Source organism: Bombina bombina, chromosome 1 (genome assembly GCF_027579735.1).
Source record: "Bombina bombina isolate aBomBom1 chromosome 1, aBomBom1.pri, whole genome shotgun sequence".
Taxonomy (NCBI): domain Eukaryota; kingdom Metazoa; phylum Chordata; class Amphibia; order Anura; family Bombinatoridae; genus Bombina; species Bombina bombina.
In genome coordinates, this window is record NC_069499.1 from 47,106,294 (window position 1) to 47,123,130 (window position 16,837).

Consider the following 16,837-nt stretch of genomic DNA (forward strand, 5'->3'; position numbering starts at 1 on the left):
TTCTTTCGACACCAGACTTCACCTCCTCAATTGACAGAGGCAAAGAGAATGACTGGGGATTATGGGTAGGGGAATGGCACTTAACAGCTTTGCTGTGGTGCTCTTTGCCGCCTCCTGCTGGCCAGGAGTAATATTCCCACTTTTAATTGGAATGACGTCTTGGACTCTCCATATCGTAGGAAAGAAAAATACTCTAGACTATTTTTCTATGGACTCTTGTGATGCATGATGAACTCTGCTCCTGACAGCAAGCCTTTAAAAATAATTTCTTTTTGATTGGCTGCAAACTGGCTGGACTTACAGCTTCTCTGATTGGCTGCAAACTGGAACTTACTTATAATACTTTATTAAAAACTGCATAATTTACAAAGAAAATAGAAATCATCATTTAACTTTCAAAAATCCTGTTATGGAGGCAACAATGTCATGAAGTGTCAAGAAAAAGTTGGTTAGGTGGGTCAGGAGAAATTATGGTGTTGAGGGTCTCATTACTGGTGGTGGGGGACCCCTCCGTTCAGGAGGAGGCATTCCCATGGGTGCTCCTCTGCCAAGGGGCATCCCCATTGGTGGTCCCATAGGTGGCCTCATACCAGGTGGCGGTCCCATCATTCCTGGAGGTCTGAGGGGTCATAACCTGTTGGGATGGTCTGCCAACACTACGTGCAGGTGCCTGTGGTATGGAAGCACAGGGAGGAACACCTCTTCCAAAAGCTCTGTCCACTCCAGGTCCACCTGCAGCCCCTGCTTATGGTACTCTGGCAATTTCAGTATCGTTGGGTGGTGAGCCTTCTACAGTCATGGACACCAAGTTCTCACCACATTATAATACAAGACCAAGCACTCTCTCTCTCTTCACGCTCTGGCTGTTTTGACTTCTTGGACTTAATCTTTCTGAAGTCCTCAGTCACACAGAATGAGGTTCATGTGTTTGTCAAAGGCTTTAAATGTCCCTATAAAAAACATAATTTATGCAAGAACTTACCTGATAAATTCATTTCTTTCATATTGGCAAGAGTCCATGAGCTAGTGGCGTATGGGATATACAATCCTACCAGGAGGGGCAAAGTTTCCCAAACCTCAAAATGCCTATAAATACACCCCTCACCACACCCACAATTCAGTTTAATGAATAGCCAAGTAGTGGGGTGATAAAATAAGGAGTAGAAAAGCATACAAAAAGAAGAACTGGAAAAATAATTGTGCTTTTATACAAAAAATCATAACCACCATAAAAAGGGTGGGCCTCATGGACTCTTGCCAATATGAAAGAAATTAATTTATCAGGTAAGTTCTTACATAAATTATGTTTTCTTTCATGTAATTGACATATACCACAGTTGTGATACTGAATGTCTGAAAACAAAATTAAAAAGTTCTCTCATAAAAGAGGCCAAGCCTGAAAGAGCTCTGAAAAATAGCACAGAGTTCCAAAATATTGATTGGAAACCTCGCCTCTTGAAGTTTCCAAACCCCTTGTGCTGTCAAAAGACCCTCAGACAGCTCCCCAACCTGTAAGACATGCATCCATTAAGAATACAGTCCAGGAAGGATGAATAAAAGGAGGCCCCCTGAATAAAATGATGATAGACTAATCACCAAAACAGAGAGAGTAGAGTGTTAGGATTTAAACATATAAACTGTGATATTTAAAAACAAACCCTGAATCATTCAGTATGCAAATCAAAAAGAGATCTCAGATGAAAAAACGAGCAAAGGGAACTACGCCCGATGCTGCAGTTATGAGAACTAAAAACTTCCATGCACATAGCCACTGAAAGAAATGTTCTAGACGGTAAGTTAGACACGCTAATGCCACTTACAATTGACTTATTCTTCCCATAGGAGGTCTCATTCTAGAAATCTATTCAAACTCTAAGAATAATATAGAATTAGGACTGAGTTCATCCAAAAACAATTTCATTTGCTCCCCACCAGAAGGACTGGTTTGAGAACCGCACCTTCATGCAGTCTAATAACTAGTAATTATACAGCGTTTTTCTCCCAGAAGGGTGCAAAAAAACGCTTCTTCAGTGCTTACACTCTTAGTTAACCAAATTAGCAGCTGATAAAACAGTAGTTATTACCCAAATAAATGGTATACAATAAATTGACCTCAAAGGCCAAAGGACTGTATTAACCCTGCCGGAAAATGAATCTATGACCCTTGGGTCTAGAACAAGCGTTTGTATTCAGAACATTCACCAACTGATTTACATCACCGGACTAAAAGTAGGACACAGACAAAACTCTAAACCTTCAGAAATAGTGGAGATAATAGAAATCAAATAAATTATCCTAACAAGAGAGAGATAATAAAATATATTTGAAATTATAATAATAGATATAGTAAACATAATTAAATGAATACATCTAAAGTAAATAAACAGTTATATACTTAAGAATCTAAAAACTGCTTATGCTAACCGTTCAACAAAGGATGAGAGAACAGTAATTTCAGCCACAGATAAAGCTGAGCTAAAAATATAAACAGTACGTGAATATGCTCTACTAAGGTTATATTCAAATTCTAAAGAATCCTGAAAACAAGTACCAATTTCCATAGAAATAGTAGTACAGTCCCAAGAGGGAATCAGAATAACCACTCTCTAGAATATAATACAGATAGTATAATGAATAGGAAAAAACCTCAAAAGCAAAAAATGTTAAAATCCAAATCCAAATTTGAAAAGGATTATTAACATAAGGCTTACAAGTTTTGCGTGATGAGGGGTGCGGTGCTAACTTGCACGTTATTGTCACGGCTCACTTACCTACAGCGCTGGTATTACAGGTTTTCAGAAACCCGGCGTTATTAGGCAAGAAGTGAGCGTAGAGCAAAATTGTGCTTCATACCGCACTCCAATACCAGTGCTGCTTAAGTCAACGGTGAGCTGGTTTTACGTGCTCGTGCACGATTTCCCCATAGACATCAATGGGGAGAGCCGGCTGAAAAAAAGTAGCGTAAAGCTCCGTAACGCAGCTCCTTTGATTCCTAAGGGGAAACTAAATTTATGTTTACACCTAACACCCTAACATGAACCCTAAGTCTAAACCGCCCTAATCTTACACTTATTAACCCCTAATCTGCCGCCCCTGACACCTACATTATATTTGCTAACCCCTAATCTGCCGCCCCCGACATCGCCGACACCTACATTATACTTGGTAAGCCCTAATCTGCTGCCCCCAACATCGCCGACACCTACATTATACTTATTAACCCCTAATCTCCCACCCCCAATGTCGCCTCAACCTACCTACACTTATTAAGTCCTAATCTGCCGCCCCCAACGTCACCGCCACTATAATAAACATATTAACCCCTAAACCGCCGCTCTCCCGCATCACAAACACTAGTTAAATATTATTAACCCCTAATCTGCCGCCCCCAACATCGCCGCCACCTACCTACATTTATTAACCCCTAATCTGCCACCCCCAACGTCGCCGCACCTATACTAAATTTATTAACCCCTAAACCTAACCCTAACACCCCCTAACTTAAATATAATTAAAATAAATCTAAATAAAACCTACTATTAATAACTAAATAATTCCTACTTAAACTAAATATTTACCTGTAAAATAAACCCTAAGAAAGCTACAATATAACTAATAGTTACATTGTATCTAGCTTAGGTTTTATTTTTATTTCACAGGCAAGTTTGTATTTATTTTAACTAGGTAGACTAGTTAGTAAATAGTTATTAATTATTTACTAACTACCTAGCTAAAATAAATACAAATTTACCTGTAAAATAAAACCTAACCTGAGTTACACTAACACCTAACATTACACAACAATTAAATTCATTAAATACAATTACCTAAATTACAAAAAAAAAACACTAAATTACACAAAATAAAAAACAAATTATCAGATATTTAAACTAATTACACCTAATCTAATAACCCTATCAAAATAAAAAAGCCCCCCCAAAATAAAAAAAAACCTTAGCCTACAATAAACTACCAATAGTACTTAAAAGGGCCTTTTGCGGGGCATTGCCCCAAAGAAAACATAATTTATGTTTACCTGATAAATTTATTTCTCTTGTAGTGTATCCAGTCCACGGATCATCCATTACTTATGGGATATTAACTCCTCCCCAACAGGAAGTGCAAGAGGATTCACCCAGCAGAGCTGCTATATAGCTCCTCCCCTAACTGCCATTACCAGTCATTCGACCGAAAACATGCAGAGAAAGGAAAACCATAGGGTACAGTGGTGACTGTAGTTTAATGGAAAAATGACCTGCCTTAAAATGACAGGGCGGGCCGTGGACTGGATACACTACAAGAGAAATAAATTTATCAGGTAAGCATAAATTATGTTTTCTCTTGTTAAGTGTATCCAGTCCACGGATCATCCATTACTTATGGGATACCAATACCAAAGCTAAAGTACACGGATGACGGGAGGGACAGGCAGGCTCTTTATACGGAAGGAACCACTGCCTGAAGAACCTTTCTCCCAAAAACAGCCTCCGAAGAAGCAAAAGTGTCAAATTTGTAAAATTTGGAAAAAGTATGAAGAGAAGACCAAGTTGCAGCCTTGCAAATCTGTTCAACAGAAGCCTCATTCTTAAAGGCCCAAGTGGAAGCCACAGCTCTAGTAGAATGTGCTGTAATTCTTTCAGGAGGCTGCTGTCCAGCAGTCTCATAGGCTAACCGTATTATGCTACGAAGCCAAAAGGAGAGAGAGGTAGCCGAAGCTTTTTGACCTCTCCTCTGACCAGAATAAACGACAAACAGGGAAGACGTTTGTCGAAAATCCTTAGTTGCCTGTAGATAAAATTTCAGGGCACAGACTACATCTAGATTGTGTAGCAGACGTTCCTTTTTCGAAGAAGGATTAGGACACAAAGATGTAACCACAATCTCTTGATTGATATTCCTGTTAGTGACCACCTTAGGTAGGAACCCAGGTTTAGTACGCAGAACTACCTTGTCTGAATGAAAAATCAGATAAGGAGAATCACAATGTAAGGCAGATAACTCAGAGACTCTTCGAGCCGAGGAAATCGCCATTAAAAACAGAACTTTCCAAGATAACAACTTGATATCAATGGAATGAAGGGGTTCAAACGGAACCCCCTGTAAAACATTAAGAACTAAGTTCAAACTCCATGGTGGAGCAACAGTTTTAAACACAGGCTTGATCCTAGCTAAAGCCTGACAAAAAGCTTGAACGTCCGGAACTTCTGACAGACGTTTGTGTAAAAGAATGGACAGAGCTGAAATCTGTCCCTTTAAGGAACTAGCGGATAAACCCTTTTCTAAACCTTCTTGTAGAAAAGACAATATCCTCGGAATCCTAACCTTACTCCATGAGTAACTCTTGGATTCGCACCAATATAAGTATTTGCGCCATATCTTATGGTAAATCTTTCTGGTAACAGGCTTCCTAGCCTGTATTAAGGTATCAATAACTGACTCAGAAAAACCACGTTTTGATAAAATCAAGCGTTCAATTTCCAAGCAGTCAGCTTCAGAGAAATTAGATTTTGATGTTTGAAGGGACCCTGGATCAGAAGGTCCAGTTTCAGAGGTAGCGACCAAGGTGGACAGGATGACATGTCCACTAGATCTGCATACCAAGTCCTGCGTGGCCATGCAGGCGTTATTAGAATCACTGATGCTCTCTCCTGTTTGATTCTGGCAATCAATCGAGGAAGCATCGGGAAGGGTGGAAACACATAAGCCATCCCGAAGGTCCAAGGTGCTGTCAAAGCATTTATCAGAACCGCTCCCGGATCCCGACCCGTAACGAGGAAGCTTGGCGTTCTGTCGAGACGCCATGAGATCTATCTCTGGATTGCCCCAACGTCGAAGTATTTGGGCAAAGACCTCCGGATGAAGTTCCCACTCCCCCGGATGAAAAGTCTGACGACTTAAGAAATCCGCCTCCCAGTTCTCCACTCCCGGGATGTGGATTGCTGACAGGTGGCAAGAGTGAGACTCTGCCCAGCGAATTATCTTTGATACTTCCATCATTGCTAGGGAGCTTCTTGTCCCTCCCTGATGGTTGATGTAAGCTACAGTCGTGATGTTGTCCGACTGAAACCTGATGAACCCCCGAGTTGTTAACTGGGGCCAAGCCAGAAGGGCATTGAGAACTGCTCTCAATTCCAGAATGTTTATTGGTAGGAGACTCTCCTCCTGATTCCATTGTCCCTGAGCCTTCAGAGAATTCCAGACAGCGCCCCAACCTAGTAGGCTGGCGTCTGTTGTTACAATTGTCCAGTCCGGCCTGCTGAATGGCATCCCCCTGGACAGATGTGGCCGAGAAAGCCACCATAGAAGAGAATTTCTGGTCTCTTGATCCAGATTCAGAGTAGGGGACAAGTCTGAGTAATCCCCATTCCACTGACTTAGCATGCACAATTGCAGCGGTCTGAGATGTAGACGTGCAAAGGGTACTATGTCCATTGCTGCTACTATTAAGCCGATCACCTCCATGCATTGAGCTACTGACGGGTGTTGAATGGAATGAAGGACACGGCATGCATTTTGAAGCTTTGTTAACCTGTCTTCTGTCAGGTAAATCTTCATTTCTACAGAATCTATAAGAGTCCCCAAGAAGGGAACTCTTGTGAGTGGAAAGAGAGAACTCTTCTTTTCGTTCACCTTCCATCCATGCGACCTTAGAAATGCCAGTACTAACTCTGTATGAGACTTGGCAGTTTGAAAGCTTGAAGCTTGTATCAGAATGTCGTCTAGGTACGGAGCTACCGCAATTCCTCGCGGTCTTAGTACCGCCAGAAGAGCACACAGAACCTTTGTGAAGATTCTCGGAGCCGTAGCCAATCCGAATGGAAGAGCTACAAACTGGTAATGCCTGTCTAGAAAGGCAAACCTTAGATACCGGTAATGATCTTTGTGAACCGGTATGTGAAGGTAAGCATCCTTTAAATCCACTGTGGTCATGTACTGACCCTTTTGGATCATGGGTAAAATTGTCCGAATAGTTTCCATTTTGAACGATGGAACTCTTAGGAATTTGTTTAGGATCTTTAAATCCAAGATTGGCCTGAAAGTTCCCTCTTTTTTGGGAACCACAAACAGATTTGAGTAAAACCCTTGTCCTTGTTCCGACCGCGGAACCGGATGGATCACTCCCATTAATAAAAGATCTTGTACGCAGCGTAGAAACGCCTCTTTCTTTATTTGGTTTGTTGACAACCTTGACAGATGAAATCTCCCTCTTGGGGGAGAGAATTTGAAGTCTAGAAGGTATCCCTGAGATATGATCTCTAACGCCCAGGGATCCTGGACATCTCTTGCCCAAGCCTGGGCGAAGAGAGAAAGTCTGCCCCCCACTAGATCCGTTCCCGGATCGGGGGCCCTCGATTCATGCTGTCTTAGGGGCAGCAGCAGGTTTCCTGGCCTGCTTGCCCTTGTTCCAGGACTGGTTAGGTCTCCAGCCTTGTCTGTAGCGAGCAACAGCTCCTTCCTGTTTTGGTGCAGAGGAAGTTGATGCTGCTCCTGCTTTGAAATTACGAAAGGAACGAAAATTAGACTGTCTAGCCTTAGGTTTGGCTCTGTCTTGAGGCAGGGCATGGCCTTTACCTCCTGTAATGTCAGCGATAATTTATTTCAACCCGGGCCCGAATAAGGTCTGCCCTTTGAAAGGTATATTAAGCAATTTAGATATAGAAGTAACGTCAGCTGACCAGGATTTTAGCCACAGTGCTCTGCGTGCCTGAATGGCGAATCCGGAATTCTTAGCCGTAAGTTTAGTTAAATGTACTACGGCATCTGAAATAAATGAGTTAGCTAACTTAAGGGCTTTAAGCTTGTGTGTAATCTCATCTAATGGAGCTGATTCAAGTGTCTCTTCCAGAGACTCAAACCAAAATGCTGCTGCAGCCGTGACAGGCGCAATGCATGCAAGAGGTTGCAATATAAAACCTTGTTGAACAAACATTTTCTTAAGGTAACCCTCTAACTTTTTATCCATTGGATCTGAAAAGGCACAGCTATCCTCCACCGGGATAGTGGTATGCTTAGCTAAAGTAGAAACTGCTCCCTCCACCTTAGGGACCGTTTGCCATAAGTCCCGTGTGGTGGCGTCTATTGGAAACATCTTTCTAAATATCGGAGGGGGTGAGAACGGCACACCGGGTCTATCCCACTCCTTAGTAACAATTTCAGTAAGTCTCTTAGGTATAGGAAAAACGTCAGTACTCGCCGGTACCGCAAAATATTTATCCAACCTACACATTTTCTCTGGTATTGCAACTGTGTTACAATCATTCAGAGCCGCTAACACCTCCCCTAGTAATACACGGAGGTTTTCCAGCTTAAATTTAAAATTTGAAATATCTGAATCCAGTTTGTTTGGATCAGAACCGTCACCCGCAGAATGAAGCTCTCCGTCCTCATGTTCTGCAAATTGTGACGCAGTGTCTGACATGGCCCTAATATTATCAGCGCACTCTGTTCTCACCCCAGAGTGATCACGCTTACCTCTTAGTTCTGGTAATTTAGCCAAAACTTCAGTCATAACAGTAGCCATATCCTGTAATGTGATTTGTAATGGCCGCCCAGATGTACTCGGCGCTACAATATCACGCACCTCCCGAGCGGGAGATGCAGGTACTGACACGTGAGGCGAGTTAGACGGCATAACTCTCCCCTCGTTGTTTGGTGAAATATGTTCAATTTGTACAGATTGACTTTTATTTAAAGTAGCATCAATACAGTTAGTACATAAATTTCTATTGGGCTCCACTTTGGCTTTAGCACATATAGCACAGATATCTTCCTCTGAATCAGACATGTTTAACACACTAGCAAATAAACTAGCAACTTGGAAATACTTTTCAAGTAATTTACTATAATATGAAAACGTACTGTGCCTATAAGAAGCACAGAAAAAGTTATGACAGTTGAAAATTAATAAACTGAAAAGTTATAGCATCAAATCTTTGTAAAAAACACAATTTTAGTAAAGGATTGCTCCCATTAGCAAAGGATAACTAACCCTGATAGCAGAAAAAAAAAAAAAAATACAGAAATAAACGTTTTTTTTTTTATCACAGTCAACTACAATCTCACAGCTCTGCTGTGAGTGATTACCTCCCTCAAAACAAGTTTTGAAGACCCCTGAGTTCTGTAGAGATGAACCGGATCATGCAGGGAAGACAATAAACTTCTGACTGAATTTTTTGATGCGTAGCAAAAGCACCAAAAAAGGTCCCTCCCCCTCACACATAACAGTGAGAGAGATCAGTAAACTGTCATAAATTAAATAAAACGACTGCCAAGTGGAAAAAAATAGTGCCCAAAACATTTTTTCACCCAGTACCTCAGAAAATTAAACGATTTTACATTCCAGCAAAAAACGTTTAACATTAATAAATTGAGTGTTATTAAAAAGCCTGTTGCTAGTCCCTGCAAATTAGGCTAAAGTTTTATGCATACAGTATAATTCCAGTGAAGTGCCATTCCCCAGAATACTGAAGTGTAAAATATACATACATGACAGCCTGATACCAGTTGCTGCTACTGCATTTAAGGCTGAGTTTACATTATATCGGTATGGCAGAATTTTCTCATCAATTCCATTGTCAGAAAATAATACATACCTCTTTGCAGATTAATCTGCCCGCTGTCCCCTGATCTGAAGTTTACCTCTCCTCAGATGGCCGAGAAACAGCAATATGATCTTAACTACTCCGGCTAAAATCATAGAAAAACTCAGGTAGATTCTTCTTCAAATTCTACCAGAGAAGGAATAACACACTCCGGTGCTATTATAAAATAACAAACTTTTGATTGAAGGTATGAAACTAAGTATAATCACCACAGTCCTCTCACACATCCTATCTATTCGTTGGGTGCAAGAGAATGACTGGTAATGGCAGTTAGGGGAGGAGCTATATAGCAGCTCTGCTGGGTGAATCCTCTTGCACTTCCTGTTGGGGAGGAGTTAATATCCCATAAGTAATGGATGATCCGTGGACTGGATACACTTAACAAGAGAAATCAGCTCTTTTACCTGTAAAAAAAATACAAACACCCCCCCAACAGTAAAACCTACCACCCACAGAACCAAACCCCCCAAATAAAAACCTAACTAAATAAACCTGCCCTTAAAAGGGCATTTAGCTCTTTTTCAATTGCCCAAAGCCTAATCTAAAACTAAAACCCACCCAATAAACCCTTAAAAAAACCTAATACTAACCCCTGAAGATCCACTTACAGTTTTGAAGAGCCGACATCCATCCTCAACGAAGCCGGGAGTAGTCCTCAACGAAGCGGCAAGAAGTCCTCAACGAAGCCGGGAGAAGTCTTCATCCAAGCCGGCAGAAGTGGTCCTCCAGATGGGCAGAAGTCTTCATCCAGACTGCATCTTCTATCTTCATCCAACCGGCGCGGAGCGGGTCCATCTTCAAGACATCCGGTGTGGAGCATCCTCTTCTTCCATCGACTAAAGACGAATGAAGGTTCCTTTAAATAGCGTCATCCAAGATGGCGTCCCTTTAATTCTGATTGGCCGATAGAATTATATCAGCCAATCGGAATTAAAGGTGAAAAAATTCTATTGGCTGATCCAATCAGCCAAAAGGATTGAGCTTCGATCCTAATGGCTGATCCAATCAGCCAATAAGGATTGAGCTTCAATCCTAATGGCTGATCCAATCAGCCAATAAGGATTGAGCTTCAATCCTAATGGCTGATCCAATCAGCCAATAAGGATTGAGCTTCAATCCTAATGGCTGATCCAATCAGCCAATAAGGATTGAGCTTCAATCCTAATGGCTGATCCAATCAGCCAATAGGATTGAGCTTCAATCCTATTGGCTGATCCAATCAGCCAATAAGATTGAGCTCACATTCTATTGGCTGATTGGAACAGCCAATAGAATGCAAGCTCAATCCTATTGGCTGATTGGATCAACCAATAGGCTTGAAGCTCAATCCTATTGGATCAGCCATTAGGATTGAAGCTCAATCCTTATTGGCTGATTGGATCAGCCATTAGGATTGGGCAGAAGTCTTCATCCAGACTGCATCTTCTATCTTCATCCAACCGGCGCGGAGCGGGTCCATCTTCAAGACATCCGGTGTGGAGCATCCTCTTCTTCCATCGACTAAAGACGAATGAAGGTTCCTTTAAATAGCGTCATCCAAGATGGCGTCCCTTTAATTCTGATTGGCCGATAGAATTATATCAGCCAATCGGAATTAAAGGTGAAAAAATTCTATTGGCTGATGCAATCAGCCAAAAGGATTGAGCTTCAATCCTAATGGCTGATCCAACCATAAGATTGAGCTCACATTCTATTGGCTGATTGGAACAGCCAATAGAATGCAAGCTCAATCCTATTGGCTGATTGCATCAGCCAATAGGATTGTTTTACCTTTAATTCCGATTGGCTGATAGAATTCTATCAGTCAATCGAAATTAAAGGGACGCCATCTTGGATGACGTCATTTAAAGGAACCTTCATTCATCTTTAGTCAGCGGAAGAAGAAGATGCTTCGCGCCGGATGTCTTGAAGATGGACCCGCTCCGCACCGGATGGATGAAGATAGAAGATGCCATCTGGATGAAGACTTCTGCTCGTCTGGAGGACAACTTCTGCCGGCTTGGATGAAGACTTCTCCCGACTTGGATGAAGACTTCTCCCGGCTTCGTTGAGGATAGATGTCGGCTCTTCAAAACTGTAAGTGGATCTTCAGGGGTTAGTGTTAGGTTTTTTTAAAGGTTTATTGGGTGGGTTTTAGTTTAGGCTTTGGGCAATTGAAAAAGAGCTAAATGCCTTTTTAAGGGCATTGCCCATCCAAATGCCCTTTTCAGGGCAATGGGGAGCTTAGGTTTTTTTAGTTAGGTTTTTATTTGGGGGGTTTGGTTATGTGGGTGGTGGGTTTTACTGTTGGGGGGGTGTTTGTATTTTTTTTACAGGTAAAAGAGCTGATTTCTTTGGGGCAATGTCCCGCAAAAGGCCTTTTAAGGGCTATTGGTAGTTTATTGTAGGCTAGGGTTTTATTTATTTTGGGGGGGCTATTTTTATTTTGATAGGGCTATTAGATTAGGAGTAATTAGTTTAAATATCTGATCATTTCTTTTTTATTTTGTGTAATTTAGTGGGTTGTTTTGTAATTTAGGTAATTGTATTTAATTTATTTAATTGTAGTGTAAGGTTAGGTGTTAGTGTAACTCAGGTTAGGTTTTATTTTACAGGTAAAATTGTATTTATTTTAGCTAGGTAGTTAGTAAATAGTTAATAACTATTTAGTAACTAGTCTACCTAGTTAAAAAAAATACAAACTTAGCTGTAAAATAAAAATAAACCCTAAGCTAGATACAATGTAACTATTAGTTATATTGTAGCTAGCTTAGGGTTTATTTTATATGTAAGTATTTAGTTTAAAATAGGAATTATTTAGTTATTAATAGTAGGTTTTATTTAGATTTATTTTAATTATATTTAAGTTAGGGGGTGTTAGGGTTAGACTTAGGTTTAGGGGTTAATAACTTTAGTACAGTGGCGACAGATTAATAACTGTAATGTAGGTTGCGGCGATGTTAGGGACGGCAGATTAGGGGTTAATATTTAACTAGTGTTTGTGATGCGGGAGTGTGGCGGTTTAGGGGTTAATATGTTTATTATAGTGGTGGAGATGTCCGGAGCAGCAGATTAGGGGTTAATAATTTTATTTTAGTGTTTGCGATGCGGGAGAGCCTCGGTTTAGGGGTTAATAGGTAGTTTATGGGTGTTAGTGTACTTTTTAGCATTATGAGTTTTATGCTACAGCTTTGTAGCGTAAAACTCATAACTACTGACTTTAGAATGCGTTCCGAATCTTGCGGGATAGGCTGTACCGCTCACTTTTTGGCCTCCCAGAAAAAGCTTGTAATATCGGCGCTATGGAAGTCCTATTGAAAAAAAACTTTACGCAAATTGCGTAAGTTAATTTGCGTTAAGGCCAAAAAAGTTTGCGGTATAGCTGTACCTACAAGACTCATAATAGTAGTGGTAGTGAAAAAGCAGCGTTATAACCCATAACGCTGCTTTTTTACTCAACGCAAAACTCGTAATCTAGCCGATAGTTAATAGGAGGACTAGACTCCTAAAAGCTATACATAGAAACATTTCCTTAACAAAGAACAAAAAATGTTCAAATGAAAAATAAGGAGAATTTTCAACAAAATGTCTAATACAGGAGCCTTTGAGCCAAAGAAACCTTCATCAGTAGAATAAACTTAAGTATGCTGTTGGTCAGAGCAAAATTAATTAAAACAATTTTGAAAAGACCTTGTAAGTTTACTTAAAGGCATAATAGCAGTCATAACCTTTTATGATATAAGCAACAACATGTGATGTTTGCAGATGAAATCAAGTACATGAACTGAATATGTAAAACACAGTAAATGTTATCGTACATGTAGAAACATTGCTAGCATAAAACATGATAAATAAATGCCACACAATTGAGCTGAAGAAACAACAACAGCTTATTAATGAAAGGAACACACTTAGCTTTGTAGAATTGTGTTTCAGGGCATCATAGTTTCTACAGTAACATCAGAGTCAGGATCAGAATGAGACATCTTGCAAAATGCAACAGAAAAAGAAAAATAACTTTAGGCAAAACATTCAATTTCCACAATGTAACAGTTTCAGTAGAGAAAAACAAAAGCAGGCATAATAGCTTTCAAATTTCATGAAAACAGCGAGCAATAGAGGGAGATGGGTAAAATAACTAAATGTTGGCCCAAGAATGACGCATTATGCAAAAAGAAGTTAAAAATTTTTGCTGCAAAACTAACACCAGGAAATGACAACTCACGTCATAAACGCGATTTTGCGCCAAAACAAACTAGCGTCAACAAAGACGCAGGAAATTATGAAATTTGCGCACAAAATTTGCGCCAAATATGACGCAATAAAAAAACTGCATTTTGCGCCCTCGCGAGCCTAGATTTGCCTGCGAAAAAAAGAAAGTCAAATTAGAAAAAGACTGAACCCCAGGTAAGAAAAAAGTTTAAATAAACTTCCCAAACATGATTCCTATACTGAAACGGTTTAGACTGCAAAGGGAAATACACATAGACCTGACTCATGGCAAATATAAGTATAATACAAATATTTAAAACTATTAATACATAAAGTGCCAAACCATAGCTGAGAGTGTCTTAAATAATTATACATACTCACCGAAAGACACCCATCCAGATATAGCCAAACCAGTACTGTAAAATCAGCAGAGGTAATGGTATATAAGAGTATATCGTCGATCTGAAAAGGGAGGTAGGAGATGAATCCCTACGACCGATAACAGAGAACCCCTGAAAAGATTCCCCACGAGGGAAACCAAAATCAATAAGCGATACTCTCTTCACATCCCTCTGACAAACACTGTACTCTGAGAGGAATTGGGCTACAGGATGCTTAGAAGCGCTCATCATAGAAGAAATCATAGAAATCAAGCACAAACTTTCTTCACCACCTCCATAGGAGGCAACGTTTGTAAAACTGAATTGTGGGTGTGGTGAGGTTTGGGAAACCTTGCCCCTCCTGGTAGGAATGTATATCCCCATACGTCACTAGGTCATGGACTCTTGCCAATTACATGAAAGAAATGGAACAATCCTGCAAGATACAACGCATCCTGAATTCAATGTGCTGTAGCATCTTGCTGCTCTTTTCCACTGTCATGGTTGCTACGTGGATGCCTCTGATTCACGGCCAATTCTTTTACTATTCTTATATGAAAAGCCAAGGCTGGCAGTGTCAGTGAGGGCTACTTAGTAAGCAGAGCTGTGATATGAAAATTTGTAAAGTATAATTTAATTTCTGTTTATCTGGCCTCACCCTATTATTGCTCATCAATGAAGAACTACCAAAGCAAAGCAAGAAGTAAAGCAAATGATGCTGAAAAATTGAGCTTAGTTGCAATGAAAAACAGAATGTACCTTACAAATCTGAAATCTGTTGATGCATGGATATTCAAATTACAGCATTATATTTACAAATAACAAATGTATCATATTTTTTTGGCATTCATTTAGTATTGACATCAGAAATCTATATCGCCAGAAGAACAACTCTAAATAGATTTATTTTCAAAGATATCTTGAGTTGCACTTCTGTTCAACTCCTTTAACACCCGCACAATAAGTACAAGCTTTCAATTAGAAATATCAAAAGGTATGCTTCCCTTAAAGGCAAAAATATTCTTTTATTGATCACATAGATCAAACTATTTTGAAAAACTTTCCAGTTTACTAACATTATCAAATTCTGTACAATCTTTTTATCTGCACACTCTGAGGCACCAGCTCCAACTGAGCATGTGCACAAGTTCAATGTACAAGTATATGAGTCTATGATTTGCTGATGGGTGTCACATGAAGCAGGGGGATGGCAAATGGAGGAAATATCAAATTTTATCAGAAAAAAAACCCCACTACTGCTCACTCAACCACAATGCCTTTCTAGTCAGAACTGCTAGAGCCATTTTCTTAGCATTGAACTAAATAATAACAGCAGCATCACAAATAAAAGTATTGGCTGTCGTCATGAGTTTTTAACGGATTCGAAAATTCTTCACAAGCAGACTTCTCAGTGAACTGCTCAGATAAACCTTCACACACAAAAAAAAAAGAATAGAGATTGCAGCAACAGAAGCAATACAAGTTGCTAGCCTAAAAAAGAAAAACCTGCTTGCAGGAAAGCCTTTCTATGAGATTACTAATTTCCTATCCATACGGTCTGTAAAAGAGGTACTATCCTAAAAAACATAATTTATGTAAGAACTTACCTGATAAATTCATTTCTTTCATATTAGCAAGAGTCCATGAGCTAGTGACGTATGGGATATACATTCCTACCAGGAGGGGCAAAGTTTCCCAAACCTCAAAATGCTTATAAATACACCCCTCACCACACCCACAATTCAGTTTAACGAATAGCCAAGAAGTGGGGTGATAAGAAAAAAGTGCAAAAGCATAAAAATAAGGAATTGGAATAATTGTGCTTTATACAAAAAAATCAAAACCACCACAAAAAAGGGCGGGCCTCATGGACTCTTGCTAATATGAAAGAAATGAATTTATCAGGTAAGTTCTTACATAAATTATGTTTTCTTTCATGTAATTAGCAAGAGTCCATGAGCTAGTGACGTATGGGATAATGATTACCCAAGATGTGGATCTTTCCACACAAGAGTCACTAGAGAGGGAGGGATAAAATAAAGACAGCCAATTCCTGCTGAAAATAATCCACACCCAGAATAAAATTTTAATGAAAAAACATAAGCAGAAGATTCAAACTGAAACCACTGCCTGAAGTACGTTTCTACCAAAAACTGCTTCAGAAGAAGAAAACACATCAAAATGATAGAATTTAGTAAAAGTATGCAAAGAGGACCAAGTTGCTGTTTTGCAAATCTGATCAACCGAAGCTTCATTCCTAAACGCCCAGGAAGTAGAAACTGACCTAGTAGAATGAGCTGTAATCCTTTGAGGCGGAGTGTTACCCGACTCAACATAGGCATGATGAAATAAAGATTTCAACCAAGATGCCAAAGAAATGGCAGAAGCTTTCTGGTCTTTTCTAGAACCGGAAAAGATGACAAATAGACTAGAAGTCTTTCGGAAAGACTTAGTAGCTTCAACATAATAATACAAAGCTCTAACAGCATCCAAAGAATGCAATGATTTCTCCTTAGAATTCATAGGATTAGGACATAATGAAGGAACCACAATTTCTCTACTAATGTTGTTAGAATTCACAACCTTAGGTAAAAAAATTCAAAAGAAGTTCGCAGCACCGCCTTATCCTGATGCAAAATCAGAAAAGGAGACTCACCAAAAAGA

At 39.9% G+C, this 16,837-nt stretch overlaps 1 pseudogene; it reads right to left on the bottom strand.

Annotated features, from left to right (window-relative positions):
* Window positions 1-468: 468 nt before the first annotated feature.
* LOC128636151 (small nuclear ribonucleoprotein-associated protein B'-like) lies at window positions 469-14,675 on the bottom strand (annotated as a pseudogene).
* Between the last annotated feature and the right edge of the window lie 2,162 nt (window positions 14,676-16,837).